At 41.3% G+C, this 20,072-nt stretch overlaps 1 protein-coding gene across 2 annotated transcripts in view; it reads right to left on the minus strand.

Moving 5' to 3' along the window:
• Positions 1-13,030, minus strand: part of DISP1 (dispatched RND transporter family member 1) — an 84,352-nt gene extending 71,322 nt beyond the window's left edge. Inside the window, exon 1 of one of the 2 annotated variants that reach the window (XM_033056499.1) lies at positions 12,974-13,030. The gene's annotated coding sequence lies outside the window, so the exon portion shown is untranslated. Of the gene's footprint in view, positions 1-4,923; positions 4,945-12,973 lie in introns of those variants that run through there. The other variant, XM_033056501.1, reaches the window with a different exon arrangement.
• Between the last annotated feature and the right edge of the window lie 7,042 nt (positions 13,031-20,072).

Genomic DNA, 20,072 nt, shown 5'->3' on the forward strand with positions numbered 1-20,072 from the left:
ATTCGCCATCCCCTTTTCCCAATCACACAAGTCTAGGACCTCTTTGCTTTGTGCAGGTGCACGAGATGCAGCATGTTTTGCAGCAGCAGTTCCTTAGTTCAAGGTGCATGCATTGCCTCCCTATTTCAATGCTATCTGACAGGACTCCAACACACAACACAGGGCACACAAAATCAGCAGGGTTGTTTTACCGCAGAGGGAATAAAGTAACCTGAACAACTGACAAGTTAATGCAAAGTAAGGATACACACATGAACATCTCTGCATTAACTCTTCTCAAAGTGAACTTAATTCTCAAAGCAGACAGTAGAATTTACATTAATTCCAGTGAGAACAGCATCACTTGAAAGCAGTACATGCATTTGAAAACAGCTACCATAAACCTTCTCTACCTCATTCTTCTGTAAACAAACATTAAGAACCTGACATATCCATGGCAACTTGTGCTGTGGAAACAAGAATTCAACATAACCTTTTAAAAAATGATGCCAGTTCTTTTACAAAGAATTCATTGAAAGAATTATAAACCCTGTAGGGTGACAGCACAATAATAAATTTAAATGCCTGTGCAAACCTAACTTTAAACATGCACCTGCAGGAAGAAGCCTGCAGGGATTTCAGCCTGATGCTCCAGCCTTGGAAAAGGTATTTCATTGCCCTAAAGACCAGCCTTGGAAAAGGTATTTCATTGCCCTAAAGACCCCACACGCCCTCTCACTCTTCAACACTGCTGGTCTGTTGAACCAGAATGACATCATGCAGTACTACCCTCTAAAGGAACTTAAATTAAAAAATAAATCCTTTGGCTGCATTGCTGTATCAATGCTCCAAGACAAACCAGCTTATACCAATGCAGCCTCCTTGCTTAGAAAATAAAAGGACTGGGATTCCAGTAAAATTTAAATTCTGCAATCTTTCTGTATCCTTATAAATCATGAATTAAGTAAAAAAACTTCACCATACATCTGAGTCTTTGAGAAAGGAGCTGTCTTCAACAACAGCAGGGAATCAAAAAAGCAAAGGAAGAAAAAAAGAATTTGCATTTTCCATATACATAAACTAAGGAAAATACCACAGGGTAAAATATTTTTAACCTATCAGAATTCTAAATCATCGTTCTTTAACCTGAGAATAATGTAGCAGAAGAATTCTAACACAACTTAGGAATTCCTGAATGAAAACCTTGGACTTACATACTAACTTTTAATGAGGAAAGACAAGTCTGAGAGTTTTAATTCTACATAGCTACAGACAAAAATTAATCCTTACAGCATTACATTCTGTGCGTGGAAAACAGGGCCAGGAATTAAACATGCCCTTCAGCAAATCATAATTCAACAACATGTCTAAGATTAAGATGCTGACAGTTCTGTCTCCCAGGCCCAAGTTACTGCTACCAGAGTACACTGCCTCTCATTCATGCATTTTAATTGCCAGGTTTAGAAAAAAAAAAGGCATGCAAGATAAAAGCTGCTATCTGCTAATGAGGGAATGGTTTCTTTTATATCTTAATTCTGATTTGGAGGAATGAGCTAAGTAGTCTGAAATCTTAGAATCTGGTATCAAACTTACCATGGGGTTTGAAGAGTCTAATTTCTCCCTCATCCCCAAAGCAATTTTACATGTAACTAGGGAAGAAAGATGATTCTGGAAGTCTAGCCATCAGTACACACACAGTGTATCAACTGGAAGATATTTACAGACATGAAATGGAAGTGAGCCAGAAGATTTATAAAAGTATTTCCCCCTCTCCCCCAGTGCAATATTACTTTCTTTGAAGAGCAGGAAGTGGAAATGAGGGAGTACAGATGTGCAATTTTGACAGCAAGACCCATTATCACAAAATGAGAAGGTGATTAACACGGGCCCAGTGTGCCATTAACCACTTTGATACCTTTTTAATTCGAATGTCCCTGCTTTCTAGAAACCCTTCTAGGATTTTCTAATACTCTAATGGTTAGAAAGCAGCTCAATAAATCAGCTAATCCTGCCTCTCAGGACTGAGGGAGAAAAACATGGTCTAGACACAGTTAATCTGTGCCTTATGAGGCACTCTAAAAATGGCAATACCACAGTCTTCCCAAGCAATCTGTTTCAGTGGGTCACAGTTCTTTTCTAGTGTCCATTTCCACTCTCTCTGTTGCAGTTTAAGCACATCACCAGTGGTTCTGTTGTCAGAGAGACTGGACTGAAAAATGCTCTCTGTATTTATACCTGACCTGAAGAAAACCCTTCCTTCCCTCTGTTGTCTTCCATTCTGTAAGGGAAACATACCTCATTCTTTCTGTGAATAAAAAAATTACATTTTCAAGACTTCATTCTTTACTTTCCTCTATATTGTCTTGTAATTGAGCTTTTCCTGAAGTGAAATGCTTAAGCCTAGCATGAAGGAGTATCATGTGATATGCAGAAACTCATCCTGCTTACATATTACAGTACATCCAAGCTGTTTGCTGCAGCTGTGTTAACAGAATCATATCTGGCTTCTCAATTGCAACATCCCCAGAACTCTTTGCACAAAACTGATTCCACTCCTCCACAGTCTTCTTGTACAAAGATGATAAATGGAGGATCTTGACTCTTGTCCTCATCCAAAAGGCATGTTTTCTTCTTTCCCAGACTGCTGCTTCTCAGTCCTTAAGCCCTGTCCACATTTTCCAGCACACTCACCAGCAATTCCAAGCTTGATACCATCTGCTGCTAATACTGCACAGCCTTAACGTTTCACTTAAGTCAAAATTAGTGACAGAACCCTGCAGAGAGCATTCAGTCTCCACATCCTCTGGTCTGACAGTGATCCACGAAACTATTTAGGGCTTTTCACCAACTTTATGGTATTTAGAGAAACATCCTTGCTTATAATACAGAAAAAGCCATTAGAATAACTAACTAAACTAAGAACACATTTGTTCCTCCCAAAAAAGACTGGATACCATGCAATAAAAGGAGATTTGACTGGTTGTGAATTTTGGTTTGAGTAAATCCACACTTATGTTTATTTAACACTTTTTGAACTTCTTACTTAAAAAACTTATCTAACAATTCACATTTGTTGCAATGTTTTTGCAAGTAGGCTCCAGAATACTTGTGCTTTTTTTCCACTTGACCCACTTAAGTACAGGTGCTAGGCCTGACTTCTCTCCCTACTTAGAGAGCTTTATCTGTCTGCATGGAAACTGGTAGCAGTTCTGGGACCAGGAAGCAGGTAAACCAAAATATCCTTTAAGTTTCACCTGTTTTCCAAATTAGCCCTATTGTAAGTGTTCTTCATCATCCTCCTTGAATAAGAAAAGTTTCTATGCTTCTGTTTCTGGCGTCAGGTATAACTACAGCTCATCCTGCAATAAGGGTATATCTGAAACAAGTGTACTAAACATACACTATAGAATTTTAAAAAGTTTTCCTGGGAAGAAAGTTCACTCAAACCTTTTCCAAAAGTGTTGCAACCAATTGACTTTTCAGAATATTTTCACCACTCAGGTCTTCTATTAGTTGTCTGCACCCTGATTTATAAACACTCAGCAGGATTTCACATTCAAGTAACAACAGCCCAGTTTGGTAAATTGGGGAAACAAAGTCTTTTGTTGCAGATGTAAATGATCTCACTGACCATCAAACACTTCCTTGGTGCTAAATGAGGTCTCTTGCCTCCTGCCCTGGTTGAGCTGTACCAGCCACGCTGGTGCACATCCTACCATGCCTTGAGCTCATTCTGTGTAGCTCCTGCCAGGACCTTACAAGGACAAAGGATGACCAGGCACTGGAGCACAGCTGCTGCACACAGCAGCCACATCTACACCTATGTCATTTCACGAATATAAGCCTCACGTTACAATACAGAGTGTGATAAAAGGTATCTATTCTATCACCATCTGTTGAGGGTGGGGTTAGTGATCCTTATCTCTGTGGGAGATATTCTGCTAATGGGCCATCCACTGAAACCAGACGGGGCATTGTTCTTTATCTTTTCACAACCCATCCTTCCTCTAGCGAGTCATTTTCTGCTAATGGCCATTGAGTCCCACTGTGTGACTGATAAAATTACTGCATCCCATTGGGAGTTGCTCCAGCCAGGGGGAAGAGCCCAACATTTCTTACCAAGATAAAAACAGAGGTTTTGGGACACTAAGGGAGCCCCTTTCTCCACTGGACTCCAGAGGAAAACTGGATTTCTCCACATCACCACTGGACCTCCGGAGGGAAACCGCACCTTGTACAGGAGCACTGCTCCAACTGAATCACATCTGTCACTGCAGGAGGATGCAGCCACCATGGAATGGGACTGCTACCAACACCCTGCCTGACAGGGTGTCAGGTTGTACTCTGACTTTGTCAGGGTTTGGAGTTTGTTTCTTTGTAGTACTGTATTTCTATTGTAATTTCCTTAGAAAAGAACTGTTATTCCTAATTCCCATATCTTTGCCTGAAAGCCCCTTGATTTCAAAATTATAATAATTTGGAGGGAGGGGGTTTACATTCTCCATTTCAAAGAGAAGCTCCTGCCTTTCTCAGCAGACACCTGTCCTCCAAACTAAAACAGCAACTTTTTGTTCTTTGTCCATATATAAGCCGCACCTGATTATAAGCCGCACTTCTGGGCTCACACCAAAATTTTAGTCAAAATGGTGCGGCTTATAATCGTGAAATTACTGTACTTGATATTGTTAATTACAGACAACCTCTCAGGAAGCTGTCTGTCCATGTATGAATTCACTGGAAGGTGGTAACTGTGAGAAAAGAAGAATTTAAGCAGTGGAACAAAGTTATTCTATCTGCCCTTCTCCATGGAATAGCCACAAGTGCTTGTTTGGCCCATGGATCATTACACGACATGGCACACCATGGAAGGCTACCCAGAAGCAGCTCACAGAAGAGATAACCACATCCAATTAAGAACTACCAAAACATTTACTTAAGTCAAACCTTTCATTTGCTGCATTCCTTTTTTCTACTCTGCTCCAGTCATTCTGCTCAAAGCTGTAATACAATGGGGAAAATTCATATCACAAATATGAACACGAATTTCCAGAAAAGACAAATAAGATACCACAGAACATCCTCTTAACAGGGCTGACAGAAGGGCTGGTGTTATGTCTTAAAGAGTGAAGTAGTACCACTGTTTTGAGCTATCATTCAGACCCATTATTACCAGTTGATTAAATCTTAACCCAATACCTTTGACACTAAGGCACTGACCATGAGAGCCTTCCCTGAACCAGAGAGGGAAGTGATGACAGGCACGTAGATAAGAGAGACCTCTCAAAATTAAGAATTCATCTCAGAGTCTCATAATCCCATTACCATGGCTTCAGTTTGGGAGTTTTACAGATTTAGCAGCCTTCAATTTGGAGGTTCTACAGATTTAGCACCCTAAGTTCTAAAATCAGCAAGGAACTCTTAATAGCATATTCAATTTGCCTTTGGGGGTTAGCAGGTAAGATGCCAATTTAAGAAAAAACAATCTTGTTTGGCAAAAGCAAACAGATCTACTTTCTCCTGCCTAGATAGTAAAAAAAATTAGAAAACTTTGTCTTTTTGGGAGCCAGCAACATTTTTATTGTGTATACAATCAGTAAAGCCATAAAAAAAGAAATAAAAGAGCTTGAAAAAGTAACAAAAGCTAAGAGAGGGACAAGCCTTCCCCAATCCATTCAACACCACATGTCAGTGATCAAAATATATTTAAAAAAAGGTAATTAAAACCCCTTTCAATTTCACCAGAAAGCAGCTTGGTTTGAAAAACTCAACCATACACAGGGCAATAACAAACCACCATGTGACACTCTTGTGGAAAGGCCATTAAAAAAAATAAATAAATCTGTCTGGAGTTTGTGTTGGCCAAATCAACATACTTAGTCATAACTTAACTGCACTACTTACAAAGCAAGCAACTGTTTTCCCATTAATGCCATCTCTACCATTTTTAACAGAGAACAAGTTGCCAAAGTACTCGGTTTGCAGCAGATCAAACTGGATTTGCTTGACAGTAAAGAAAAGCAGAGAAAAGCAATTTACTGATGCAACATTTAAGCAGTAATGAAAAAAAAATCCCACTTACAGCTTACAGTCAACCACAACTACTTTCTCCAGCTGTCTTGGTGTATAAACATTATTACACAATGACATTTCCAAAACCCTTAAAGCAAATCTTGTTTTTTCAGTTCGTAAAGTTTCACTGTCACAGAAAATACCCGATGACTAATTCAGGCCCAGAAAGTGTCTAGGATTCAGTATCTTAGACTTTTCACTGTCACAGAAGTGAGTTCTAAACTGTATTAATGATCTTACTTTTAGTGTTAATAACAGATTTTAGTTTTAATTCCATTATGTTTTTATAAAGGTATCAGCATGACATACATTTCACAGGACTTAACTTCAAAGGGTTAAGATTAAGTTACTGAATTCTTGCAATACCTGCTGTAGTTTTTTATAGTATTAAAGAAGCTATCAACAATAAGTGAGAACATATGTTTAAGAGTAGGGTAAAGTTTATTCCAAAAGGCAAAAATTCCCTTCAGCTTTATATAATTATTTAGAACAGCATATGTATTAAAGAAAATATTTTAACTTACTTGCATATTCAAAGTATGTGGCATAGCACTCTGTAATTTTCTAAGCCCAAAACATCATAACCACAGCAATCTTTAATTACCTAGTTCTCAAAATCCCCCTCTTCCTTTCTCCCACCCAAAGATATCTCCACATCAGCCAGTTTTTGATGCAACTTCAAGAACTGCTGCCCAAGAGGGGTGTTTCAATATTAAATACTTGTGCCATTAGAAATGGATCCTATCAGTTGTATTGCTGAGCACAGCAACTACTTTCAGTAAATACAACAGGGAGAAAATTCTTAAGTCTTTTAAGTTCACATCAAGTCTAAAAGCATTTTCAGTCTAAGCCTGTAAGTATCAAGCAGCCTCTAGGTCTTACAACAAGTAATAGGAAAGTGCAAAACTCGGAAGACCACAAATGAGCCTTTAGGAAAAAAAAAACAACAAAGAAGCTCCAAAACCCCCAGCTTTAATTCCAACACTACCCCGAAGCACAAATGTAATCTGAGCTGAACCATTCCACTCACATTCCAGGTAGAATGGATTTTGTGTTTACAAAACCTGTCTTCTCAAATCTCGCTACCGATGCTCCATGCTGTCTGTAAAGACTTAATCACAAACACTTCATGAGAAGCAGCTCACGGCCAATGAATCATCTCCAAGTTAAAACACAGAAAAATTATGTTACACATAAATATGGTATTGGCAGAGAAGCCTTAAAGAGAGATGTATTGAAAGAAACAATTTCTTAAGTCAGTCACTTTATGTCTAAAATATTTTTCAAGCATATTTATTGACCAGACAAGTACAAGTCATGGGAAGATGGTGCTGTATTTAAACTTCGAAACCTGAAACAATTCTCCTCGAGACTCTCTCCAAACAGTAAACAGCAGACAGGATACTTTTAAAAAGCAAGGCACAAGCCCAGCATTAGCTGTGGCAATAAACCTTAGGCCCTTTGAGGCTGACTCCCTGGTTCAGCTCCAGCAGGCACGTCTTATCACATGTGAGGATGGCAATGGCATAGGGAAATACCAGGAAGTCTAAAACAAGGCTGTTTACAGCCCCTGACCAACCCTGGCTACATAAAGAGGAAAGATAAGAATTAAAGCTCTAGGAGGAGGAGATATTCTTGTCAACCCAGGAATAACAATAGTTCAATTTCTAAACATTCTGGCTCTGCACAAGAAAGGATTGCTGAGCATGCAGGCTTCACCCAGGAGCATAAGTGTTTTCAGATGACAAGGCAAACATTTTCCCTTATTAAGGCCTATCTCCCTCCCATTTTATCTGCATGTGAAGTTCATTAACAAGGAGAGACTACATAAGACTAAACCACAGTTTCCATCTGCTATTAGTTATGGTTTAATTCAGTCATTTTTATTAATTTGTGTTACATAGCACAAGAGTTATGTTGTACTATAGACAGCACAAGAATGTTTTTATCATGCTGTGTTTGTCTGTTTCTACAAAAACAACAATGCTATACATAAAGACACACAGCAAGACCTTTCTTCAGAGACTCGAATGCAGAAAGCTGATGTTATTTCCAGTCATATGTTGACTGTACCAACCCACTAGAAACCAAGTTTTCCATGTCTCCCATACAGAATAAAGATGGAGGGGGGAATAAGAACGGGGAGGGCAGAAAGGACGTTTCTTTCACAGCTTCTATAAGCTGTGCACACTGTCAGCAGCACTCTGGGCTGTGCATCACTGAGAACACCCAGCATGGCACACAAACATGTCCCTCTTGAGGTTACCACACAGCTTCTCTCATGTGGGGTTGCAAGTCTTGAGCTGTCTCCGTACCACAAGACCTCTGGCTCCCCACCTCAGCATTGAGGTTATTCCCCCCTCAAAGGAATGTGCTCCAGGTGCCCCTATTCTCATTTCCTTCCACACACTCCAAGAACATGCACCTTACAGTCACTAATTCTTTTTTCTGGTGCCTTTCAGATGTATTTTTACTTAATTTAAAATGGCACTTTCCTGGCTATTTTCTTTCTCTGTCTCTCCTCAATGCTGCCTTTACTAACCAGAAAACTTTATGTTTGCAAGGTCTACACTGCTCTACAACACCATCAGCAACCTTTAGTCTTCTGTGATCCCTGGCTTTGCCCCATTCCATTTCCCAGCACCATTTTTGTAGCTTTTCTTTGTCCCACTCCCCCAGCTTGATTGCTTCCACTTCCAGATCTCCTTCCAAGATCACTATCTGACACTGGTTCCCCTTCCAACAACTCTTCTAGATAGATTTATTTCTATTAATATTGCATGCTGGAGAATCTCCCACAGAGAAATTTAAGCTGCTATTTATAAGCATAGAGCAATGGCCAGCTTAAAAAATACCAGGATTTTTCACCATTATAAAACTGCTTCAGAAATAGCTGCTAGCTTCCCAACCAAAGACTCCTCTTTAGACTGTGCTCCTCGATGCCCAGAATGTTTCTCAGAAGCTCTTCATTTCAAATCCTAGAATCATTACAGTTGGAAGAGACCTCTAATAATCATCAAGTCCAACCATTAACCAAACACTGCCAAGTCCACCACTAAACCCCGTCTGTAAGCATCACATTCACGTGTTTTTTGAATGCTCCAAGGGATGACTCCATCACTTCCCTGGGCAGCTTGTTCCAGTGCTTCTTTTTGATGAAGACATTTTTCCTAATATCCAATCTAGACCTCCTCTGGAGCAACCTGAGGCTGTTTCTTCTTGTCCTATCACTTGGTACCTAGGAGAAAAGACCAACTCTCACCTGTCTACAACCTTTCAGGTCTTCATAAAAAGCAGCAAGGTCCCCCTGGGCCCTCCTTTTCTCCAGACTAAACAACCCCAGTTCCCTCAGCCACTTCTCATGTGACAAATAAACTTCACACTTTTTTGGTTACTGCAGACCTCAAAAAATCAGAATTCAGATTGAAATTTCCTGTGGCTGTTCTATTAATGTCATGACACATTTAACAACAGCATTAACATATCACACTTCAAGAAGAAAACCCCTTAAAAGGGTATGATACTGAAAGAGTTTTCCTTTTTACAGAAAACCTAAAAAGTCTTTTGTTTACAACAAAATTGATCTGTTGATCAATTATTTGCATTTAAAAACTTCAGTTACAAACCAGCAGCAGTTACAAATTTTTTACTGCTTTAGCATTACAGTCTCCCTGAACGTGTGATTTAGAGGCTACAATCTACTCTTACACCAGAGTTAAAGCAACATGCTTTTTTTCCCCTCTTTTAATATAAGAACATTTTCATGCCTTCCCATAGTATTTAATTTTTGCTGCACTTCACACCAAAGCCCTGCTGACTTTGTAAAAACCACCTACAGGAAATCACACTAAAATCAGAAATACCATATGGCTGCTGAACAAGAAAATAGCCATGGTTACCAAACCAAATTAATGCCACTGATCACTTTAAAGAGAGATAGATGTAGGCTTGCTAATTACTTGAGGTGCTTACTATGTATTTCAAAGTTTGAAAGTAATTCTATCCCTCTACCAAAGCCAGTAAATAAATCATCTCTGTTAAAAGCTTAGAGAAAAAGTCAAGCTTACTGCCCAAATAAATCTATGGTCAACATATGAGAAACATTACTATGAAAGCCATTCAAAAAGCCTCCTCATGGGAAAGGGTAACATTATGAGAACTAAGTGTTTTCACATGTTGTTTTTACCTTTGTTCTTTCAAAGTCTTACTTTTCACCTCTTCTACCTCTTCAAGATTTTTTTGGAGGCTACTAATTTGAATTCCATCTCTTTCTTCTCAAGGTCCCCTGGGACCACTTCTCCCCCATCACTGTCCTTTGTTCCTGCTACAGTAATTCTCTGAGCAGTCAAAAATAGCTTCACATGGCATGCTCCAACAGAGCCAGGAATCTGTGATGGTAGTGGATTTGAAAGGAGGAGTGAAAAAAAATTGAAGAGAAAAAATCCACACTCTCAGCAATGCTGTGACTCTGTATGCTAAGAAAGCTTCATCCTCCAAGTCATCCCATGCACTAGCTGAGCAAGAGAAGGCAAATCCACTGAAGCAAAGGTATGGCTGTCTAGACAGGACAGCCCAGCCACTGACCCTGCCCTGTGCCAGGTGCCTTGAAGGAGAACAGACATGGCTGTGGCCGTATTTATCACTTCATATAACCTGCAAACAGCCTTAACTTCGCTACAACGAGCTCAAAAGCAGGCTAAAGTAATGGAAAACCCAATCACTGCGTTTTATTTCCTGCATATATCCTGTATCCCTCAAAAAGGGAAAAAACCTCCTGAGTCAAGGCACAAAGTTTCAAATCCTAAGGCACCCCTCCAGACTTTGCCCCACTCTGGTGCCAAGCCTCCACTTCAACATCCATCAACATACACGTTTAAGCTTCTAATCTCAAAATAACTATGTCCTCCAACCAGGCTATGATATTACTACAGGATATCATACCCTTCACTCTAAAGGAGAAAACAAATCTTCCTGTGAAATCTGATTTTTATTTCTATTTAATGACCACCAAAATATCCTACACTACAACAGTGGCAAAGTTCAGACACTCTCTTCTGAAATAGAACACGAGTGTCAAAGGCTGTTTTGTTTTCTTACTCTAAGTTTAACATTTAAAGATAATTACTTAAGAAAAAAAGACCCCAGCTGGACGTCTGCCTGTTTAATTTGTATTTCAATTCACAAAAGCATTCAACAATCAGCACAGTAGCCTCCCAGTACTAGAGTTTTTGGGAACTACTAAAAAACTAAAGCAGCCCAGGTAATTTATTTCACATTCAGAGAAAAACACAAATATATGTAAAATAAATATAATCTGTAAATGTTATATATATTCTAATAGAGTGTGAAGGTTTGATTACAAGCTTAAATATCTGCCACAAGAGACTACAAATCACAAAATCACCTGGGCTGGACCAGAACCACAAGAATTATTCAGTCCAACTCCTGCACAGGACAGCCCCAATAATCACATTGTGTGCCTGAGAGCATTGTCCAAACACTTGAACTCTGGCAGCCTTAGTGCCATGCCAACATTTGAAGTATTTATATTTTTCTAATACACTTTTCCCTGGCCCCACCTTGGCAGTTTGACACTGGATCTCTTCCACAGCCATCCCTGCAGGCTGCTTGCTTCAGGCTCTTATTCCTTTGTCCAGTTAAGCAATCCCTTATTCCTTCCAGTCTCAACTGGAAGCCATGTGTTTCCTGGCACCTATTTTTGCCTGGAATTCCAGCAGTCAACACTCTTAAGAGCACTGACAATCCAGATGCCTTGCCCCAGTGTTTGTTACTACTTCACAGGTTTGTCCAAGCCAGATATTCTATAACAAGCTACTTGCAATTCCGATCAGAGAGTTTTTGTTCATTTAAATCACACACGTGCTTACAGACACGCTTTGAGTAACTTCAGCTCTTCATCTCTCTCCTGAAGAGCTGGTTCTCATCTACGTCCATACAACGTGAACCATCACCCATTCTGCAAAAATGTATTTTTCCGTCTTCTCCAGAGGCTGAGAAAAAGAGATGGAGTGGCCTATTGCCTTACTCACAGAAAAGTTTGTCCTTAAACTTCTAGTATCCTGTCAACCTCTGCTAGGAGGAGGACGTGCAGAAGCAGCAGGTGAGCTGTCCCTGCTGCAGGAACTCAGCCCTTCCCAAAGCGGGGTACAGCGACAGCTCCTGCACGGCTACAGGTGCCAGCCCCACAGACAACGTGGGAACCGGCTGCTCGCACTCAGTGCACAAACTGAAGAGGCTTCCAGGGCCCTCAGCACAGACCTCTGCCCCAATGGTCTCCAACACACCCCCAGCATTTTCCACCGCCGCTGGAAGCGGTGAGCAGCCTCACCACACCGCCTGTGCGGGTCACGTCGGGAATCACCGTACCCTTATTTCCCAAGACAAAGGGTGCCGTAGGAGCTCTCTTTCGAAACCAGTGCCTGCAGAGCTGCTCTCAAGGAGTCTGTGCTCCTAACAAATAAAATAGGCAACTACAAGCACCGTGTGTCTGAACAAAGGGCAGGAGCACACCAAAGGCTAATCGCATCTCAGCCCGCAACGAACGAAAAAAGTTAGGTGCTAATTGAACACCTTTAAATACAGACAGACAAAAAGAAAGAAGGCCCCAGGTCCCAGTAAAATAAACACAAAAGATTCAGAAGTGAAGGTGAAGAATTCACTCGTTTTTACACAACATTTTAAGGTACGGCTCAGCCGACACAAGGGCACCTCTGCCCCGGCAGGGCTGTCCCCGCGGCGGGGCCGCCGCTGTCCCGCGGCTCCCCAGCGCGCTGCCCCGCACCGGGGGTTCCTCCCCCGCCACACGAGCGCGGGGCGGCCCCGGCGCCGCCGGCCCGACCCGGTACCTCGGCGGCGCGGAGAGACCGCCCCGCGGGGCCCGCCCACCCCGCCGGGCTCCTCTCACCTCGCGACCTGGCGGCTGCCGGCGGCGCGGCCCCGGAGGCGGCGGCTAGCCCGTCGTCGCGGGCCAGGCGGCGGCAGGAAGCAAAAGGCGGCCGCGGCGTCCCCACCGTGGCGCAGTTACCATGGGACGGACGCCCTCTCCCGCTCCCTCCGGAAGTCACCGCCGGCGGGGCGGGGGAAGGCGGGGCGGCCGGCGCCGCCATCTTGAGCGCGGCGCCAGGCCCGACTCCCGCCGGCCGCCATCTTGAGCGTGGCGTGGGGCTCGCCTGAGGGCCGCCTTAGCTCCTGGGGTGGTGGCTGCAATGAACGGAGCGTGAGCGAAACTCCGCAAAAAACCGCAGTCGAATAGCCACATTTAAAAAAATGTATCAGGACTGTGGGAAAGTAGTGTCTGGGGTTGAAAGGATTCCCCTTTAGTCTAAGGAGATTGCACTGGGAAGGCCGCAGTGGTCCCCAGCCAGTTTCATCCTCTGTAATGGCACAGATCACAGCCCATGCGATGGACGACCCTTCAACTCTAAAAACACATCGATACAGGAAACAACATTATCTATACGGATAAACCCGGTGCTGAATTCCTAGGAAAAGCTTGTGCCAATTTGTGCATAGGCCTCAGGTTTTAATTACAGAATTGCATACTTTTCTGTCCCAAAACGCATCTTTCTCATTCAGTGCACAGAGTGGGCTGAAATACAGACACAGAGTTTCCTAACCTTTGAGCACTTCCTTTTGCAGTTGGAATAGAAGCACGCCTTTGTAATTTTTAAAACCATAGTAACACGTGGGATAATCTGCAGTGATCCCTTGCACATGATGAGCTGTTTCACTTTCATCCTGTCCTGAGGGTAATTGGCTCTCTAAAAACCTTTCTGAAGCACGTGAAACACCCGGGTCAGGCTGCTGATGGTTTGAGAGCCTGAGTCAGATTCCAATCCCTTCCTTCCCTGCCCAGTGCTCCCTCTGGGCTTCATTTGGAGTGGTTTTTTATTGCTGTGTCTCCTCCATCGGCCCAAGGGTAGAACCAGAGCACAGTGAAATGCTGTGAGAGTTGGTGGTTTTAACTCTGTCAAGTTCGGGACTAGAACTGCGCTCAAGGAGTGCTGTGGTGACAGGGAGGGAGCCTATGAATGCTGGAGGAGACTTTTCTGTAAAGCAACATGAGCAAGTGAGACAGGGAAAGTTCCATTTCCCCCATCTGCAAAGGGACTTGGCTGTCAGCCCTAGTCACTTAATATCATGCTCTGTCACTTTGTCTCTAACTGTACCAATTTCTTCCATAGACTCAAGAAAAACTGAGTTATGCCATAAAGCTTCTGTAATTCCTGAGACTCCTTTCTTTTCTCCTCCCCGCAGAATAGATTACAGGATATCATTTATGCTGCAGCGATCCTCCACTGAAGGACACTAACATCAAGAAATGTGAAATACCTGTTTTCCACACCCCAGCTCCTGTCTTTCAGTGCCATCTAGTGCCCAGGCATGGAAAAAAAAGGTGTAATTAATGAATTTCTCCTCATCAGATCGTTTTGCTATAATTAATGCGTTTTGGAGATTGATAGATGACACCAGTAGAAGTTATATTAATACAATATTTCTCTATAGAAATCCAACGATATATAAATTCATATTTTTATTTTATGGCGCTAAATTCTGATACAGATCTCTTTTGCATTAATTAAATTAAAATCAATAACACTCACAAATCAAACCTATGTATATATATCAGTTATTTATTTTCGGCTGTGCTGTTCTCTGTAATTAATTAGATTGCTTTGGGAAATAGTGGTCTCATTAAAAAAAAAGTACTGAAATAATTTATCACCTTGCTTCATTTTCAGAAAAGGAGTAGCCCCCCCAGATCTGAACCCAGTCACAATTTCTTTTACAAAGTAAACCTGCAAGTTTTGGAGTAACAGGTCTTTCTATCCATCTACAGAAAGGAGCAAGGTGATTTTTGAAACAAGGAAGAGACAAAAAATGAAGGGTTAGCCAGAGATTATCTGATTTTATTTTGTTACATTTTATCCCTTCGTGCCTTTCTTTACAGTGATGGCTAATTATTATTCTCATCAGCAGCGAAACAGTTCTTAACCTTGAAACCCCCTTGGCTGTCTTTTACTGTAACACATAAACCTGAGAGATGCACATGAGGGAGTTACCTCATCTCCCCATGTTACTGCAAAGAAAGCACTTAGTGGCCAGTACAGATAATTCCCCCTTGAAGACCTCAGATTCTGGATTAAGATGCAAATGGTGGGTGGCAAATACAACAAAAGGAATACGAATACAGAATTCTATACTGTAGTCTTGTGCATATGCAGATCCTTGTTTATGTGTAACAAATCTGACCTTTCCTACCTGGCCATGAAAGAACTGGGAAGTCACTATTCTCTGCATTAGTCCAGCTAAAGAGGAAACAAAACAAGGTGCTCAGCTGCTTTCATTCTAGTAAAAGTCTAATCGAATTAGAGCAATTTCAGATCACAATTCTGACAGCTGTGTTTATCACACTTTCTTCAAAGGATAGAAATTAGCATTGACTGACATTAGCATCAAAGCTTATTTATTCACCCGCCCACATCCTAGCAGCCCTTCTGAGTTTGTCTGTTTATTTAGCACTTTAATAACACCACAGTAAATAAGATTTCATTTCAGAGCGTGCATGTTTTTTGTCAAAGCACTTAGTGCAGGCTTGTTGGAATGCCATGGTAGAGTCCCCCATTGCAGGTTTGATGAAAGAGCACTGGGAGTTCTCCAGAAAAAGCATTTTAAATGGGTAACAAGGACATAGTCTGGGATCCAGAAATTTTTTTTCTTTCTTTTTTGTCAACAACTACCAATAGCCAGAGACAACCTGTCAATCCTTAAGATGCAGAAGACTGCCCAAGTCTTCCAAAAGCTTGGATGGCGTGGAAATGTCCTGTGGACATTCCAGACAGAAATGGCTGATCACAGGCCTCCTCTGTCATGCTTTGCTTACTTATAAAATCAGGAGAAGGACAAGCACAGCTCTACAAGCAAAGGGGCAGTGTGGATGTTTTCTGCCTTGCAGTGGAACATCAAAAATAATAAGGGATATTCCTTCCCAAGGTTTATCATGTAAGTCAGGACAGTAGTCTCCCCTAGACAGTGCTAGCAGCCTTAGCTAAAACAAAAAAATCAGAGCCCTCACTGAAAGAGGTCATTCAGAACATGAACAGCATAGCTCTAAAAATTCTCTCTCCAGTGGGCTTACAGTTCTAAAGAGAAGTCAAATTTAATTTTGTAAAAAAACAAAAAACCAAAACAAAGAAAACACAGAGAATAACTAACAGAAATAAATTACACTGCTTTGACCACAGAATTACTTTCTCAAATCCTGGGACTTCATATGCCACAGGATTATCATAAGACAACGGTTCTGTGTAATGGAAGTAATTTCATTTTTGGTATTTCATCCAGCAGTGCAGACAGGCCTGTGGAGTGTTCTGTCTTAGCGAGAGCACTTACTGAGTCTGACCACTGGTTTATACAGCAGGAGCTAAAAAGTGACAAATCCAACTCTCCAATTCTGAAAGTAGGAAAAACCAGAAATGCCAAGGAAATGAGACACTCAGCAGCTGGTTGGTGAGACAGAGAGATGAAAAATTCACAACTTTCAATCACTCACAGCACATGTTATGCAGAAAAAGACTGAATTCCCAGTTTTGCTTTGGAGGTTGTGTCACTTCCAATCTTTCCTGTGAGACTCAAGCTTGGCTTATGGTGGCAATTTGTATGTGGATGAATGAAACGTCTGCTTTCAGGGATTGCATTCCTGTCTTGGTTTTCTCAAGTTGAGAGAGAAAACAGCTTTTGGGAGCATATATTTCCCTTGTAAATATCCCCATGCTCTAAACCATTACACTCAGACTGACTTAAAAAAAAAAAAAAAAAAAAAAAAAAAAGGAGGAGAAAGGAAAAAGGGGTTGGGGAGGCAACAGCGTTAACACTGATTTGCATTTTTAACTGACAGCCCAGTGCCTGGAAAATGTTGTTTATTCTGTTTAGCTAGCCAGAAACCACACAGGCCCATGTAAACTCAAATTTTGGACATGCTTTTTCTCAATTACCATGAAAATGTTAGGGAAAAGCATAATTTAAATATCCCTTCAAAGGCATGTCCAGAAAACTTGTCTTGCATAGTACTTTACATTGTCCACTCTTCCAGTGGTTCCTCTCCTTTTTTTCAGGCATAGCAGCAACCAAAAATGCACAACAATGGTAAGAGTACCTTAGGACAATATTCAGTATCTTATTGGAGATTACTGCAGCAGCATATCAACCAGGATAAGAGTATTCTTCTTCTATTAGATTAGTTGATCTATAAAGCAAATCTACCTTCTTTATGAATACTGACCTACACTTTAATCTGCAACAAAAATATGGAACACGGAGAGCAAGAATTAAGAAAATCACTATTAATAATGTTCAGCTAGTTGCTTTGCTGAATATAGGTAAATTTTACATTTTTCTAGTCAGCCAAAGCTCTTTTTGTTTCCACTTGTTTACTTTGATGAGTGAGAAAAGAAAAAAATCTGCATTTGCCCAGACCAAAAGAGGATTCTGCAGGCTGGTTTAGGGACATCAGGATATTGAATTCCTTTGTAATGGCCCAAGCAGGAAGTTTTCCATATTCAGAAGTCATCAGCTAATGACAGCTCCAAGACCCATGCATCAGAAAATAAGAGCTTCTATTAATGGGAATCAGATGACAAGCTCCAGCCATCCCTTTAGCTTAAATAAAGCAGCAGATGCCACCGAGGTCATGTTCTTCCTCACAAAACTCCCTTTTCTCTTCCATGATTGTGGTTTTTCCTCTGCTGCACATTTAATCTTGCTGGCTGGCAAAGGGAGGTGACGTGTTGTGCCACAAATGGGTAAGAAGTCACTCCTAGCCTATTAAGTTACTTTAATAAGTAACTTAATAAGTTAAGTTACTTTAAAGAGATATATTTGAACAGCAACAATCAGTGTTTAGTTATTGAGACATTTTTTGGGTCACATCCTGAAACTTCATTAATATGTGAAAAAGCACATTGTGAGAAACCCATTGTATTATTCTTTACTGATCTTCAACACTCTGCACCCCAAGGTGTCTTTTGTCACCCAAAAAAGTCCATGTCGTTTCCCCTAGAGCTTTCTCCACTACCTCTCTGTTCCTGAAGGTAAACCAGTAAAACATTCCTTAGATAAAAGGCAACTAATTAGGTGTCTTCTGTGAGGAACACTTAAAAAATTATGATTGTCCCAGTGCTTCCACTTAGCTTGCACTGAGACTCCATCCCATGAGGCTGATTTATGGCTGTAGCTTATGTGGTGAATAGTGACAAGACATTTGCAGTATCAGAAGCCACAAAACACAGTTGAATCTTGAAAAGCAGCAGTGTGGAAACACCATCAGCAAACCTGCTGTTACACTTTAGAAATGAACCGGTTTTGCTTTAGCAGCAAAGAGCTGCAAGAAGTTGTATAAAGCAGGCTCTGGCTCATGCTTCAAGAGTCCCAACTCCTGTGCTACCCTTTTCCTCTCAAGTTACTCCCTCCACTAAGCAAGCCTGCTGTTAAATAGGTTTATGTATCAAAGGTTCATATTTTAGTCTTGTTAAAGAGAAATAAAAATATAATTTGATGGACAAGAGCCAAGCTCAAGGGAAAGATCTCAGAATACACTGCCAGAGCTGAGGTCCTGTTTTAAAATTCAGTTGTATCACACCTAAAATTTGTAAAACTACACTACCAGTTTTAGATATCGCTTTTCCAAAGCAGACATTCACTTTAAAGCACAAATTGGCACAAGCTGACACTTCAGGCTTTCAGGGAAGTTGTGTTGCACCTAAATTGCAAGAGCCCATGTGTGATTATTCTCTAAAGTTAAATGGTTAACTAGAACTCCAAATGCAGATTCACACAATTTCAAGTTTTAACAACTTTTGGAACCCCTTCACTGATAGGCAATGGAAACTGGATTTAAAATTACGAAGTCCATAATCTGTTATCTTCACATTAAAACAAACAAAAAAATTCCAATCTTTTCTGTGTAATTTTATAGCTAGAAAAACCCCACCACACATTTCACACATCCTTAGTTACAAAATTTCACCGAGCTGATCATCCAGGATGCGTTTCCTCAAGAGGTGCTGGGACTTACCTTGCATCAGCTCAATGTCCTGTACAGCACCATTGCTGCAGCCATTAGTAACCAGTCTTGCAGCATAACAAAGCAGCACAGGTTATTTCCTTACTGGCAGGAATAGTAAAGGATAATTGGAGTTACCCCACATTATCCCAACAGCGAACACCACTAATAGAACCAGGTGTGTTGTAACAGAGTCACACGCTTTAGGGACTTTTAGAGAACTGGTGACAGGAAAAAGGTTTAGAATTCAGGTTTTGGGAAGAGTTTTGTGTCACCTACATTCCCAAAGGGCCTTTACAGTTAGATAGAGTTAATCCTGTATGGCATCATGTAGTTAGTGACCCATCAAAAAACCCTCACCAAATTCTTGGATCAGGCAAAGAGGCACATAAAGGCTTAACTATTTTCTGTTTCATGTGAAAGATGTTGCCTGACATAAGATCATAAAAGCTGCTGGGCTGGTCGTTTTTCCCTGGAGAGAATGGCTTTGTAGCATGTCTAAGGACCCTCAAGTGCTTTCTCTGCACAGCCAGGGTGGGTGTCCTCATTAGCTTTCTCTCCACACCACATCCAGTTTTTGCCATGGCTGTTGCTGAGGAATGGCACCCCTGCCTCTTCCTGGGCACCATCCTGGGAAACCTTGTGGCTTTCCATCCCTCTCTCCCAAGATTTCAGCAGGTGCCTGTGGCAGTGGAGTGTCCAGGAGCCCCAGGAAGGTCTTATTTGCAATGCAAGGTTAGAACACACTGAGTTCAACTTCACATTCCAGTGTTTTTCATGGGAAGTGGAATAGACAAAGATTTGTTTATGGCAATCTTGTATCTCTCAGGATGATAGATTTTCATGGTTATACTGAGATTACTTTCCTACTGCCACATTGATTTCCACGGAATAATTTCACATTTGTATTCCTATAATAAGGCCAGGAAGACTCAAATGTTCC

The sequence above is a fragment of the Catharus ustulatus genome, chromosome 3 (genome assembly GCF_009819885.2).
Source record: "Catharus ustulatus isolate bCatUst1 chromosome 3, bCatUst1.pri.v2, whole genome shotgun sequence".
Classification (NCBI taxonomy): Eukaryota; Metazoa; Chordata; class Aves; order Passeriformes; family Turdidae; genus Catharus; species Catharus ustulatus.